Below are 12,949 nucleotides of genomic sequence, written 5' to 3'. Positions count from 1 at the left end.
AGAGATGATCTAATTGAGAGATGATTGCTGATTGCTTTGATGTGAATTGTATCCGTGTTTTATCTGAGATGGTTTGAGTGATTGTCTACGTGACTATTTGTTACGATGATGTGAGTATGATTTGTTTTGTGTTATGTTAACACGGATTATTTTCAAGATTTTGGAGAACGAGATTATTTTTAAAATCGGGAAATAGCATACAGCTATTATTATTTTGCATATCAGTATTTTATGAGAAATATTTTACTGATATATATATATATATATATATATATAAGTTTATGATGAGATGAGATTTTCCAATAGTTTGAGCTATTGTATTTTTCGATGAAGAACTACTGAATGTAATACATTGAGGAAATAAGGATGTATAGAGTTAATGGTTGAACATTGTTAATGTTAAAAATCTGACCTTGGAGTTCTGCTATGGCGTGGGAGCTTTGCTCTGGCTTGCGAGCTCTGCTCGGGACGCGAGCTCTGCCCTGTCAGAGGGGAGCCGAGTCCTCTGCCCTGCCAGAGGGGAGCCGAATCCTCTGCCCTGCCAGAGGCGAAGGCATTCGTCTGCCCAGACAGAGGGGAAGTCAGTCCTCTGCTATGCCAGAGGCGAAGGCATTCGTCTGCCCAGACAGAGGGGAAGTCAGTCCTCTGCTATGCCAGAGGCGAAGGCATTCGTCTGCCCAGACAGAGGGGAAGTCAGTCCTCTGCTATGCCAGAGGCGAAGGCATTCGTCTGCCCAGACAGAGGGGAAGTCATTCCTCTGCCCTGACAGAGAATGCATTCCTCTGGCGAGCATTTCTCTGCTCTAGTGCAGAACCTACTTTTGAGAGAGAGGAGTCAAAGCAAGTGGATAAACATTGTTAACGGATAAGATATTTTATGCAAGTGGATAATTAAGCATGTGTTAATTATCCAATACTTGATGGCTAAGTAAAAGGGGTTATATAAATAACACCTTTCTCTTTCATCCCCATAACAGACGTCCCTTTCCTCTCTCTCCTCTCTCTTTTTTCTCTTTTCTCTCGACTGTCATTATCCAACGCCATTGATGAGCTAGTTAAAAAAACTTTGTAAGCTACTTTTTATCCCATAACCACCGATTAAACCAAGCTGAAAACACTCGTATATCCATAAAACAAAAGCTGGACGAAGGTTTGAGCTAGGAATCAAGAAAGTGGAGTTATACTGTTCGTTATACAGATCATAAGAGTAAGTCTCTAAACACATGAATCTACTTATATCTAAGCTTTATGAGCATGTATATAGATGATTAGAGTATTAAAACAACTCCTAATTCAAGTTGAAGATCATGAAGAGAGTGAGGATTCGAGTATATAAATGAGCCTTAGAGATTGTAGTTATGATAGTTGATGGATTAAAATGATGATTAGAAATGAGTGATAACGAATATGAGTTCTTGAGTTAATTTGAAGATTTGAGTGGTTATATGAGTTCTTGAGCATGCTATGATGTTAAGTGATGGTTTAGATTGATGATTAGAAGTGATGAAATGAGTTTTGGTATGAGTTTGTTGTTGAGAATTATGATGTTGTATTCAAGATAGAGATGTTTTTGAGATATATGATTTTTGAGTCCAAATTGGAGAAATTCCGTAGGCCTACTGACCTACTGTGATCGATGGTTTGTCGATGTCTAATAGCTTTGAAAATTTTATAGAACGTCCCTACATGAGTCTTGAGTACCCTGATAAAATTTTAAGCCATTTCAACTTCGTTTGATATTTCTTTAAAATACAAAACCTAAACTGCACATTACTACCAAGAAATTCAGAGAACAGGGGAAAGAGTCATTCATTTCAGTAGCTTCCTATGTGATCTAGCTTTCCAAATGTTTATGGTATCAATATTATTGTGTTAGCTAGATATCCACTAAGATTGAGCCCAGTTTGACAACGTTTACTGTTTTTCAAAAATTGTAACTTTCGATTGCTCAAAACTGCCAGAAATGGTAGATCGTGGTAAAAATGTCATATCTCTCAAACAACTTGGAGTTTTCGACTCTACTTTTTTTTAAATGAAACTAGACTCGTAGATCTTTCTTTTGGTATGAGTCTCGAGTCCAGGAGATGTCGGAGTCAGAACAGTTTAAATTTTGAAGTTGAGTCAGTGTATAAACAGAGCATGTTTTGATGATGTTTGATTGTGATTGCTTATGTGCCTTATGTGATTGTGTTGCCTATGTGTTTGAATGAGATTAGACGAGCCTTATATGAGAGATAAATCGAGACTTAGAACCATGATTTTTCTTGAAACCTATCCTTGAACTTAAGGATTTGAGACGAGTGAAGAGTTTATATAGAGTTGAGTAAGGAGATAGAATATGAGATAGAGCACGAGTTAAGGCTTGAGAATTAGTCAAATGAGTTTCTAATCGAGATTCATTTTATGACATGAACCTTCGATGATGATGATGATCCCTGAAGACACGAGCAGAGCAAGGTAATAAGTAACTCTGCTTTGACGGGAGATTTTGAGTAAGGTCTTCAGGTGGGCATTATTTTGAGTATACGGTTTAAAAGTTTTTCTAAACTGTTTTAAATGATGATGAAATTATGAGATGTTTTGATGTTTTGAGATTATGATGATGTTTGAGAATTATTGACTTGCCAATATTTTTATGATGATGTGGAGCTTGTATGTTTACCCTCTACTGTTGAGATAAGACGATCGGGTCCTGGGCAGTTGATAGCTATCCTGCCAGGGCTAGTGTACACTGAGGTGACTGTGAGCCGTTGAGCGAATCGGCCGGTCACGGTGCTTGAGAAGGAGGCCTACTTCTCAGTACCTGAGTTGAGATAATGATGAGTTGTAGATGTGGTACTTACTTGCTGAGTTTTGACTGCAGTCATTTGAGTCATTCATTCATTTATTAATGATGTTGAGTTTTAACTGCTTGCACAGGTTCCTTTAAGATATAATTCCTGTGTATTGCTGAAGTGTGGCAAGTTCAATTTATAGCTCTATGAGCAGCTTTGTTTTTCGGCGATATGTCCACTGAGTATTTATGTACTCACGCCCTGCATGTATTTCTAAACGTGCAGGATAAGCGGAGGGGGAGTATGGTGCGGTGCTGGTGGGGAATGTTTCGGGTTGACGTTTTCTTTCTCTATCGTATGACTGTTTTGTCGATAGAGTTTCGATATGAAGTTATGTTGTTTTAAATCAAGCATTTTACTCACGGTTATATGTCTTCATACATATAGTCGGTTCACCTTTCGTTATCAAACTCTGAATATTATGACTCTATATAAAAATTGAGTTATACTTGTTTTGCTTTTCATGTTGAGATTCCTGATATTTATCGAGTTATGACGATATTGACAAATATACCCTTTTGATGAATTATGATGATCTTTCCTTAGCACGTTTCTTTGTGAGCTTCCGCTGTTGATCTATGTATTCTTTCTATCTTTCCCCTTTCTTTTATTAGTCGTATCGATACTCGGTCCCCGCTATTACTAGTGTCGGGATCGGGCTGCGACAGTATAAGTAGATTATATGGTGTGTTGTAGATCACAGAAGACCGTATAATTGGAATAACCTTAAGAGATATAATATGATCACAGCCGAAATAACTCTAGGACAAGTTATTGGTTTAGGCTGCAGTATAGATGGAAGTAGTTTGTCTTGGCTACTTGTCTATACTGGTACGTCATTACGTATTGATAGGACCACAGTTTGAGATGTATTCTTCTATCTGACTTAAGTGAAGAATCAAGATCTCGGTGACTTATAAATCTTAATACTAATAAGTATTCAGATATATATGTTAACTCGTATATCACTTTGACTTACTATGGGTGAAAGTTATATACTAACTCGAGTACTCTGTATCTTGGGTGATAGCGGCTAATATATGATATTTGATTATCTGTATTAGTACCCGTATCCGGTATAGGATAATGACATCCCCTTAAGGAGCTCAATAAGGTTTATTACGCTAAACCCTGCAGGTTGATTAAGTTCAGGCGTAATAATAAAGTTTGAGTGGTACTGCTTAAGGAATTATTAAGAGATTAATTAATTTAAGCTGTCAGAGCTCTAATTAATTAATGGATGTCGGATATTTTAAATACGGAGATTTAATAAGTCTAAATACAAGCCCCGACTCATCACCGGCAATAAAGGGGTAAGTCAGTATCGGTTATCTAGTGGAATGAACTGATATTTATAAATTAATTATGGTCTGGGCTGACCATGGATAAATTAATTTATTTGAGGCCCATCTTTATTCCTTGTATCTGGTCCCTGGGCTGGCCCAATGTCTCCAAGCCCTAGAAGATAGAAATATCGGCCCTCACTAATAAACTGGCGCTTCCCTATCTTTTCTGTATTATTAAATACAGCTGTCAGCTCTCAGGAAAATACACTGATAAATATTAGGGTTTTTGAGAGCAGAAGGAGCGCAGGAAACGTGAGTGATATTCTGTCTTGGGAATTTCCATAGCTCGTTGTCCATCCAACGTTGGAAATTGAGCGGGATACAGTCGAGAAGATCAGAGCTGGAGTCTGAATCATTCGACGCGATCATCAACCATCTGTGCATCCGATTCTCAAGTAAGTTTTCCTAACACCTGTGTGCAGCTGTTAAATTCATAGGAGCATGTTAGGAATTAATCGTTGTATGATGAATTAATAATAATCCAAGAAACGATCATCGGGCAATTGAGTATTAATTCAATTTAATATTCCTTCAACATCCTCATCTTCAGTGGCTCCACTTGCTCTTCTCAAGAATTATGTGACACTTCTGGCTCAACACTGTGTCACAACCACCTTTCCCTTACTCATGGCATCTAAGCATGCTGAAGAGTTCCAGGATCTTGTCAGCTATTTCTTCTTCACCTTCGTCAAGACAATGCCCAGATCTCAGTTTCAGGGGATTGACGAAGTTCTTTCAAGTGCTGAAATGGATGCTCTAGAGAGCAGCGTCTTTGAAAAATTCAAAGTCTCTAATCTCTGGGATGCAATCCACGACTGGTCGCCCAATTTCAAACAGTACCTAATCTCCAAAGGTCTTCTCAAAAAAGATGACATCGAGGGTACTGAAGCTCACCCTGAGTCACCACCGCGTCAGACTGCTCCCTCCAACACAAGGGATGAAGACTCAACTGATGAAGATCAAAGATCAACAAGGCCTCTTCCTGATGAAGAAATCCAGATGATGGATGAAAGGCTGATCATTCAAGAAGAAGTAACTTATAAGCTCAAAGTCAAACTAGCTTTTCTTGAATCTACAGTCATGCATCTTCAACAGCAATTGGGAATTCAGAACAAATCCATCACTGTTCCCGAATCTCTCCGCAAAGACAAGCAAGAAGAAGACATGAAGGGAAAAGGGAAGAAAGGTGAAGAGTCAACTGAAAGTCCTCCAAGACAAAGCAAGAAACTTCGCATCAACTAAGGACGAAAGAAGGTCAACGAATGTCAACTGATTTTAACTTACTTATCTGTAAATGATGTTCTTGATCTGTTTTATCAACTTCCGTTTGTTCATTTTCACTATGTTTTTCTCAATTGTTGATGAATTCAAAACTATCGTATTCTTGCTTATCCTCAACTCTCGTCATTGTGCTTTATTGATATGATGATAAAGGACTATCAAATCTAGGGGGAATGCTATTTAGTCTTTATCAGTTATTGATTGTTTTCCTGACTGATTGTTAGGAACTTGTTCGAATTAGCGATAACTTTGACCGATAAGAGTATAAGTTCATTGTGCCTCAATGTTGACTGGTGACTGTGTTTTATTCTAGGACTTATATTTCCAAATCATTGCATGCATTATTCGCCGCCTGTTTTCAATAAGTTAGAGATTGCATCAAATATTCCTCATCATTTTGAATCTCCTATTTTAAGGTATTTTTCTGACGGGCATTAATTACGGACTTCAAATTTCATTCAATACGACTTGGCGCGCGGATTTCAAACCGCCCATGTCTTTTCATTTGCCCTAGTAACAGTCCATCTTCCACGATCACACTCACGTCCTGCACACTGCCTCCACTACTCACGTCTTTCACTCTTCCATAATTATCACACTTTCACCATCTCTTTTGCATCACTACTAACCCTTTTCCACAGCCGTCAACTATGAGAACTCTTTCTCGTTTCCAAAAACTCCCCTGTTTGCAGATTTACAGAATGTCTCAATCCGACGGAGAGAAATCTGATGCACAGAAGGATGAATGCCTCACCAAACGAGTGAGATACGACCAGTCATTGGACTACCCTTCTCTCGAAAAGAAATCAGAATGTACCAAAGTAGAAAAGATTCTGATTAAACACCAGTGGAAAACCTTCGTGACCAAGGAAGCGAACTATCTTCTCGTCGACGCTTGACGGAGCTGTCGTTTAAGCTTCGTGCAAATAAAATATCCTGTGGCCACAACTAGACTAGCTAGTGGTAAGTCCAGAGTCGAATCCACAGGGAACTGAGCAGTAACTCCTCCTGCAAGGGTGTCACTAAAAAGGTTTTGTATTCTGCAGTGTTCTGCCCACAACGAGCTTATGGGCAGAACGGGGTTTCCAACTTAAACTGAAATAACAAAGGTAAATAAATCAAATAACAAAACAATTCTGACTTGGGTTTGAATCACTAAACATGAACTAGACACTCGATCATAGGTGCAAAGATTAATCACTATACTCGCATACCAGTGGTTATAGGCATAAGAATTGTTGCGCCCCTATTGTCACTCGTCACGCACGCAAAAACCCCTCGCCCAATCTATCATTTCAGTTTATGATCCCTTAGAAGGGTCAGCTAATGGAAATCAACAACCCCGGGCAACATCCACGCTCTCTGCGATGGTCTATCGCTAGTTGTGCTTTGCCCAGAATGCTTTAAGAACTAGATAGACCCACTTGACTCTTACGCCGATATTTCACAGCAGTCACGGCTCCAACACTCGTTGTACTATTTTGGAGGTCGATGGCAACTCGCCTTTTGCCCAAAGTATTACTTGTGGCCAGAACTCCCTAGTTAACTAGTGACCAATTAATTAACTAAGTTGTTACAACCTTTTTGGAATCAAACCTAGTGTATCGGGAATATGCTCATACAGTTATTATGCTCAAATTAGACCTCTCGAGTTTATTCATTCATGCTTAGATCATCTTGCCCAAATCAAAATATAAAACTTAGCCAACCATAAAATAAATAACAAAGGCAAAAGACATAAAGGAAAACATAAAGTAAAAACTGAAATAGAAACTTACATAAGGCAGAAGGGTACTTACGGCCAAAAGTGCCGCAGAAAACATGAACAGAAAATTAAACAGCTATGCCCATAAGGGGCGACTACTCCTACCTAACTATGGAAAGTAAAACTACAACAACGGTCTCTCAAAATTCGTGCTCCACTCTCTCTCTCTTCTCCTCCCTCGAATGGTTCACAGCTATGTGGTATTTATAGGCATAAGTTAGGGTACGAAGGCCCAGCCCATGAGGTGTGGCCGGATCCATGCAAGCATGGGGATGCTTATCCCTTTTCAGACCTAATCTTCATGAAGATTTGTTTCCTTTTGGATAAGGCGGTGGTTTGGTCTTATCGGTCTCTTTTGGATAGCTGCCGCCTTCCGCCTTTCTCGGACTCCTGGAGTGCTCAGAGGATTCTCATGCTCGGCTGATTCTGCTGCTCGGATGATTCCTCTGGCAAAGCCGACTTCGCTGCTCTTGCGTCCAGAGGAACGGCTTCCGCTCTGGCGTCCAGTGGAACGGCTTCTGCTCTGGCGTCCAGAGGAACGGCTTCCGCTCTGGCGTCCAGAGGAACGGCTTCCGCTCTGGCTCTTGTGATTCCGCTGGCGCTTGATTTCTCTGGCGGAGCCGACTTCGCTGCTCTGGCGTTTTGAATCCTCTGGCAGCTTGATTCCTCTGGCCCTTTGAATCCTCTGGCCCTTTGAATCCTCTGGCACTCCGCTTCTCTGACATTTTGGCTTCTTTCCCACAAGCTGGTCCTGCCATTGAACTACGCCCTCCCAGGCGACCAAACGACACAAACACAAGGAATAAGACTCGATCTAGACTTAAAATAAACACAAAAACAGAGCACAAACCTGGGCTCATGACACGCGCACACTTTAAACACGATTGTCCTCAAGCGTGCATGCATGATTTTGCCCAAGTACAGACACGGACGAAAAAGATACATAAAACAAAACGGACAAGACTTGATACAAGGGTTAGCACAACCAAAACGCAATACAAAAATGCAAGAGAATATCTAAGCAAAAAACATGCAAGCAATCATAGACAAAAAAAATTCATGCTATGCCATCAGTTGAGTCAAGAAGGGGTCTATGGGCGTAAGGATGTTCCTCCCCATCGCTCATTCTCTCAAGTATTTTTGGGAAGTGTTTACGCTCGTGACATCATGCTAGGTTCTGCCATAGGCTTGCCTATCTTCTATTATCTCCCCCTTTAGTCAAAATTCTAGGTACATCTCATTTGGTCTTTTATGGGTTGTAACGTGGCTTAAGGCTTAAGGTGAGAATTTTTGGTACGAGGCTAAGGTCATTCTGAACTTCATTCTGGGCAATAGACTTCTCAAATTTTTAAGATCCCTGCCTATTCTTGCGGGCCTAAGCACATACTAACCAAGACATTAACTTTTTTTTTTTTTTTTTTTATCTTTCACCTTTTTTTCTTTTCTGTTTTTATTATTTATTTATTTTTTTATTTTCTTTCTGGACTTTTTCTTTATTTTGGGGTTAGATGTCCCATTTTGCAATTTTTGCACTAGTCTTGCCCATAAGGTCGACTACACTATCTTCCCTTTCTTTTGCCCTTAAGTTCAGTTTGACCGGGATGGCTCAAATCTAGGCAAAATTTATAAGTGAATTCAAATGAATTATTAAGCTCAAAAGGGTTCACAAGTGATAGATGTAGGGTTGGTCAGTTTGGCTTTGTGGGCTAAAGAAAGAATTGCCTAAATCATTTAACACACCTAGACTATGTACACAGGGTTCGACTAAGAATCAAGGCAAGTTCTAGCATTACCTTAGTCAAGATGTCAATTTTCACACAAGAAAGAAAAAGCTGTTATGGGCATAAGATAGCGTATATCAAAGCTCAAAACCTCACAAGGTATGCCCACATCTCTATCCATCGTCCTCAACTACATACGGCATGCATTGAAATTCAAATCTCAAACTACTTGCACAACAAACTCAGAATATAATCATGCATAATTGATTGCAAATCGAAAGGCTAACCACAGGACAAAGAAACAACGCTCGACCCACCCCACACACACACTTTGCCTTGGGCAAAGTAGGTGTGTAGAGGGGGTCGAAAAATAGACTTAAAACGAAAACAAAAAAAAACGAAGACCTAGGGAGGGTTATGCCCAGAACAGAGTTCAGGTGGGCACCTGAATCTAGTGCTCGGAAAGTAGACAAAGAGTGCTTTTCTGATCTCCATCATCATGGTTTCTGTTATGCCCATACGGGCATCATTACTTGCACTCAAAGGGGCAGGGTTCTCTGACTTTTCCTTGTTCTTACTTGCTGGGGCAGATGGCTGAAAGCTTGCTTGTGGGCGTAACCTCTTCAGGGGTGGTGAATCGAACTCTCTTGCCCTTGATACGTACGTCCTTCAGGAGAACCATGCTGAAACACAAAGAAAACACATAAAAAACAGGTATTCCTCCACACTCACACACTTTGCCTTAGGCAAAGGGTGTTAGAAGGGGGAATACCAACAATAAACGAAAACAAAAAGGGTGACCCTCCCCACACACACACTTTGCTTTGGGCAAAGTGGGTGTTTAGAGAAAGTCAACCAAAACAGACACTACGAAAATAAAAACAAAAACAAGAAAGAAGATAGAGACGAAACAGACTCAAAACAAAACAAAACAAAACCATAGGAGGGTTATGCCCAAGAGGTGGTTTCAAGGGTCTCTTCATTACCACATCTTTCACGGCTGGATTGAGCTTTCGTTCACGAACTGGAACGTCATCCTCCTCCCTGAGAATATGATGCATGTACACAGTCTGGCTTATGCCCTTGATGTCCGCTAAGGTCCAACCTATTGCCTCCTCATATGTGCCCAAAATCTCTCGGACATGCTCCTCCCCTGTTGGGCTTAACTCTAAACTGATGATCTGGGGCAAACTCTCATTCTCGCCCAGACAGATGTACTTCAGGTGCTTGGGCAGATTCTTCAATTCGAGCTTGGGTTCTTTCTCGGGTGATGACACCAACTTGTCCTCTGGTCCGATGGTGAGAATATTAAGGGCTTCTGTGTATCCCACTTCCTCTTTTAGGGTATCCATCATTCCAGCAGCTTCCTCCATATCCTCGTTCTGGGCATAGTCCTTTGTCAGGCTTTCTTGGGTCATAACATCCATTTGGTCGAGAAGTGCTTTCTGGGGCAGGATATCTTCCCCATCCATCAGCATCACAGCATTCACCTCCTTAACCTCCATCTGGGCAGGAAGCTTGCCCTGCTTCTTTTCAATCCGAGCGATCGTTTGGGCAAGATGGGATAACTGGGCATTGATATTTTGCATTCCTCCCCTTGTCTCCATCATGAACTTTTCGGTTTCTTGCTGGAATTTCATGCTTTCTTGTGCCATCATGTGCACAAGTTCTGCCAAGGAAGCCCCTCTTGCCTGTGAAGGCTGTTGTAGGCATTGCTGTCTGTAGGGCTCAAAGAGCATCTGGCTATATCCTCCATTGTTGCTTCCCAGCTGTCCCAAAGCATAGACTTCTTCCTCATCCTTAAAGAGTTGAGGGCATTCGTCCGTTGCATGGGTGTATGCCATACAAAGTTGGCATGCTTCAACCGGCTTCTTGATCAAAGGAATTTGGTTGCTCATGAACTTCTCCAAGGCACTGCACAACTTGTCAATCTTATCGTCTTGGGCAGACGATGGTTCTGGTGGTGACATTCTCTCTATTGTGCCTTCTTCATCCCTTGAGTCCTCCTCCATATTAGCTATAAGTTCGAATGCCTCTGCTGACGATTTGTTCAAAATGGATCCTCCACATGCAGCATGCAACCATTGCCTTTCTTGCCTTCGAAGTCCTCCCACAAAGTATCGAACAAGATCGTGGGCTGGTATTTGATGTTGTGGGCATTGAATCTTCCCCAGTAGTCATATAAGATCTCTCCATCCCCCATCTTGATGTTGCTTATTCTGGTCCTAAGGCTTTGGATCCGGCTGACTGGGAAGAACCTTTCGAGAAACTTCTGCTGCAACTGATGCCAGGTCGTAATGCTGCTTTTGGGCAAAAAGTACAACCAATCCCTCGCTCCCTCTTGAAGAGAGAACGGAAAAGTAAGGAGTCGGATGTACTCAGGAAGGGCAGGAGATGCGGTGCGGATAGTTCCACAAGCCATCTCGAAATCTTGCAAGTGCCGCATAGGGTCCTCTCCGGGCATATCACAGTATTTGGGCAATATCTGGATCAGGGTGTGCTTCAACTCCCAATTCCCAGTGATATTGGGCAACACTATGCCCATAGGTCGGAAGTTCAGATTGTGTGGGAACATCATCTCCCGAAGGGTCTTATCGGCTTGATTATCTTCTCTGCCCATATCTCCCTCTTGGTTCCTGTTCAGTTGCGTCTCTTGCTCTGCCCGACGTCGTTCTCCATTATTTCGGTGTGCGGTCCTTTCGATCTCGAGATCAAACAATAATAGATCAAACAATAATAGCTCCTAGTACAATGCATACACAAACGTAAAGGCAAAACTCACACAAAATTTCGCAAAAGAAATTACTAGCGCACTCAGTTCCCCGGCAACGGCGCCAATTTGACGGAGCTGTCGTTTGAGCTTCGTGCAAATAAAATATCCTGTACCCACAACTAGACTAGCTAGTGGTAAGTCCAGAGTCGAATCCACAGGGAACTGAGCAGTAACTCCTCCTGCAAGGGTGTCACTAAAAAGGTTTTGTATTCTGCAGTGTTCTGCCCACAACGAGCTTATGGGCAGAACGGGGTTTCCAACTTAAACTGAAATAACAAAGGTAAATAAATCAAACAACAAAACAATTCTGACTTGGGTTTGAATCACTAAACATGAACTAGACACTCGATCATAGGTGCAAAGATTAATCACTATACTCGCATACCAGTGGTTATAGGCATAAGAATTGTTGCGCCCCTATTGTCACTCGTCACGCACGCAAAAACCCCTCGCCCAATCTATCCTTTCAGTTTATGATCCCTTAGAAGGGTCAGCTAATGGAAATCAACTACCCCGGGCAACATCCACGCTCTCTGCGATGGTCTATCGCTAGTTGTGCTTTGCCCAGAATGCTTTAAGAACTAGATAGACCCACTTGACTCTTACGCCGATATTTCACAGCAGTCACGGCTCCAACACTCGTTGTACTATTTTGGAGGTCGATGGCAACTCGCCTTTTGCCCAAAGTATTACTTGTGGCCAGAACTCCCTAGTTAACTAGTGACCAATTAATTAACTAAGTTGTTACAACCTTTTTGGAATCAAACCTAGTGTATCAGGAATATGCTCATACAGTTATTATGCTCAAATTAGACCTCTCGAGTTTATTCATTCATGCTTAGATCATCTTGCCCAAATCAGAATATAAAACTTAGCCAACCATAAAATAAATAACAAAGGCAAAAGACATAAAGGAAAACATAAAGTAAAAACTGAAATAGAAACTTACATAAGGCAGAAGGGTACTTACGGCCAAAAGTGCAGCAGAAAACATGAACAGAAAATTAAACAGCTATGCCCATAAGGGGCGACTACTCCTACCTAACTATGGAAAGTAAAACTACAACAACGGTCTCTCAAAATTCGTGCTCCACTCTCTCTCTCTTCTCCTCCCTCGAATGGTTCACAGCTATGTGGTATTTATAGGCATGAGTTAGGGTACGAAGGCCCAGCCCATGAGGTGTGGCCGGATCCATGCAAGCATGGGGATGCTTATCCCTTTTCAGACCT

Source organism: Salvia miltiorrhiza, chromosome 3, assembly GCF_028751815.1.
Source record: "Salvia miltiorrhiza cultivar Shanhuang (shh) chromosome 3, IMPLAD_Smil_shh, whole genome shotgun sequence".
NCBI lineage: Eukaryota > Viridiplantae > Streptophyta > Magnoliopsida > Lamiales > Lamiaceae > Salvia > Salvia miltiorrhiza.
Note: the sequence above shows the minus strand (reverse complement) of the source record.